At 51.5% G+C, this 3,310-nt stretch overlaps 1 pseudogene; it reads left to right on the top strand.

Moving 5' to 3' along the window:
• Positions 1 to 1,506: 1,506 nt before the first annotated feature.
• LOC114215916 (protein FAM89A pseudogene) lies at positions 1,507 to 2,076 on the top strand (annotated as a pseudogene).
• Positions 2,077 to 3,310: the final 1,234 nt, after the last annotated feature.

The raw sequence follows: 3,310 nt of genomic DNA, 5'->3' as shown, positions 1-3,310 counted from the left end.
AGACTAAGGCCACGGCTCTGTCTCCTCAGGGAGGGGAGAGGGCCTGTCTCTGCAGATTGCCCCCAAACAGGCAATATAAAAAGGGACGCATTTGCTGGATCTGAGCTTGGCTGCTCTAACAGAGACGGCGGCTTCAACATAATGGAAGGTCATTCCTTTTCCACCTACTGGCCTGGGCTCACACGGGGCAGAGCCTCTGCACAGCTCCATAGAGTGGCGGGACCAAGTTCCTTCTGTCTCGCTGCTCCATCATCACTAGGGTGTTGCCCTTGTTCACCGAAACCACCAGGTTAATGTCCCTTACCGTGCCCTGCCCGGCTTCTCAGCTCTCCCATCTGCCATGTAACCAATTCCCTAGAATATATTCCCAAGATGGCTAAGTGTCTAGGGAGGTTCCCGCTCTCTCGATTGGATGCTGACTGATACAGTCTGTGATCTGAACATTTTAAGAACCACAGGGAGAATGGAGAAGGGAATAGACACCCCCCCATTGCAGACATCTCAAGAAGGGAGATAAGATAGACGAGCACTAGCATTTAGTGCCCAGATCTGAGATGCGAGAAATGTCTGGCATGTGTTTGTTGTCAATGAGTAGGCAGTTTGGGCTCATGAAGCTGCAGAGCTTCAACCTGGGTGGAGGCTGTGCCACTGGGCTCCTGAGTGGGGGATCCAAAGACAGGAGTGGGCTCAAAGAGAGTGGGCAGGGCTAAACTGGGGTGAGCAGGACAGGTGGAACTCAGTAGGCGGCTGGAGGAAGCAGGAGTTGATGCCAAAAAGGATCAAAAAGGGGCAGGCAGTGGGGCACTCAGGAAAACCTGCCTGGATGTCTAGGACATTGGAAAGGAGAGGGGAGGGCAGTAGAGTCAGTAAAGAGAAGTGACAAGAAACTCCTGGATAATGAGGTAGGTCAGCAGGAGTCATCAGTTATGGTCCCTGTTACAGGCTGAACTGTGCCCCAAATTCATATGTTGAAGTGCTAACCCCCCATTACTTCAGAATATGGTTATATTTGGAGATACGGTCTTTAAAGAGGTAGTTAAGGTAGAACGAGGTCACTTGGGTGGGGCCTGGTCCAATCCCACTGGTGTCCTTGTAAGAAGAGGAAATTAAGACACGGCAGGCGCAGAGGGAAGACCACCTGCAGACACAGGGAGGTGGCAGCCATCTGCAAGCCAAGCAGCTTGGCCTCAGAGGAAACCAAGCCTGCTGACACCTTGATCTTGGACTTCCAGCGTCTGGAAATGTGAGACAATGCATTTCTGTTGGTTAGGCCACCCAGTCAGTGGTATTTGTTACAACAGCCCTAGCCGACTCATACAGTCCCTTATTTACCAAACCATTTTGATCCTTCTCTGCAACCTTCTCTGGGAGCATTTTGCCCTGATTAAACTTTTTTTCTTCCTTTTCTCTCTCTCTTTTTTGTTTTACATTTTAAGAAAATTTAAAAAACACATAAAAGTCTAAAGAACGCTAAATAACGGCAGGCACGTGGCTGGGTCTGGCGCAATGGGCTGGGCCAGAGCGGCGCCGGGGGGTGGCGGACGCGGTCCGAGGGCTGCGGGTGGACAGGCGGCCCTCACTGCCCAAGAGCCTGAGCGGGCCGAGTGGACCGCTACACTCGGGCGGCGGGCGGCGGCGCGTCGGGGGCCTGGCAGCACCGGGAGCGGCTGTAGGCACGGAAGTCGCGCATCCAGGACCAGCTGAGCCGCGGGGGCGTGAGCAGTGGGCGGCAGGGCCCGGGTGGGGGTGGGGGTGGGGGCGGGGGAGGGGGGCTGCCCGCCAAGCCTCCCGACCTGGACGCCATGCTGGCCCTGCTCCGCAAGGAGATGGTTGGCCTGCGACAGCTGGACATGTCCTTGCTCTGCCAACTCCACGGCCTCTACGAGTCCATTCAGGAATATAAGGGAGCGTGCCAGGCCGCGTCCAGCCCGGACTGCACTGATGCTCAGGAGAATGGCTTCTTCGATGAGGAGGAGGAATATTTCCAGGAGCACAGCGCCCTCCACGATGGGAGGGGACCTGTCGCTGCCTGTCTCCTCGCTATCCGGCAGCGACGGCATTCGGGAGTCCATCTAGAAAGGGATCTCGGCGGAGAGGCCACTGCTGCTACCCGACTCACTGTCAGCCTCAGCTTCTCCTCTCCAAGAAGGCTCCTCTGCTCCTCCATCGCGGGCAGTCCCCGGGCGCGAGCCGCCAGGGCTGCCAGTTTAATTTGGAGGACACGCGTGGCAGTCTGTTGCGACGGCTGGAGTTTCTGCCTACGTGGCCTCGAGGTGCTCAGCGACGTGCTTGGCACCGCGGTACAGAGACACCCCTGCCCACGAGTCCCATCTATGCTGGGAATCTAACGGGAGGATCCTGGGGGAAGACCCTCCCCGGCATTTCAGGCCAGACGACTTTTAGTAGTTAACTTCCTTGCAGGCGGTAGACGATTTGCTACACTCTCTGTTGTAGCAATTGCCTCCAGGTTGCAGTGTAGCAAAGCTAACATTTTGCGGCCTCGCCATCCTTAATACATTGGGCAGCCTTCCTTGCTTTCGTCTTGTGAGCATTTAAGGCTCTTGGTTGGGCTTTCTTTCTAAGCTGCATTACTAACTCAGTGAAAGCTTTGTACCAAAAAAGTAAACATTTCAGGTCACACCAATCAACTGCATTCTCTTCACCTGTCAAAATTTGGATCCCTCTTTGTCTATCCGATGGAGGAGGAAGGAAGAGAACACAGAGGTGTTAGGTTGGCAAAAAAGAAACGGGCAAGCTCTTGTTTGGTGTCATTCACTGTAAGATGGCAAACGTTTTTGTTCTGTACATTTACATTCTAAATGTAAACTAGGATATTAGAAAGCAATCCTGCCTCTTCCACTCGAAACAATGATCACCTTAAGCCTTAATATGTTTATTAAAATCTTTTATGAACACTTTACACTTTGTAGGTTAAAAATGAGGATAAAATGCTAAACTCTCAAAAAAAAAAGAATGCTAAATAACCATGCTAAATCATGCAGAAATAGTAACTGTAAAATATTTCTCTATATCAAACATTTTTGATAAAATAATTAAAATGTTATGAATATGGTTAAAGTCCCTTTTCCAACAACCCTTTCCTCTTCCCTTGCCCCTCAGAGGCAATCCCTGTTAAGGAGCTGATGTAAATTCTTTCAATCCATGTGTCCATGAAAAACATTTGGATTTGCTTTGTGTGGGTTTTTAATTTTTTGCACCCGTGCTTCATGTCTTGTGACCCTTAGCTCCACTACTTCCTAACCTCGTGTTTAGGATTTCCCAAAGTGTAGCAGGCAAAGCAGTGCAAAAG

The sequence above is a fragment of the Eumetopias jubatus genome, unplaced genomic scaffold (assembly GCF_037043125.1).
Source record: "Eumetopias jubatus isolate StellerSeaLion01/CBP00866 unplaced genomic scaffold, mEumJub1_p1.0 scaffold_3, whole genome shotgun sequence".
NCBI classification, from domain to species: Eukaryota; Metazoa; Chordata; class Mammalia; order Carnivora; family Otariidae; genus Eumetopias; species Eumetopias jubatus.
Note: the sequence above shows the minus strand (reverse complement) of the source record. Positions and strands in the feature narration are given on the sequence as shown.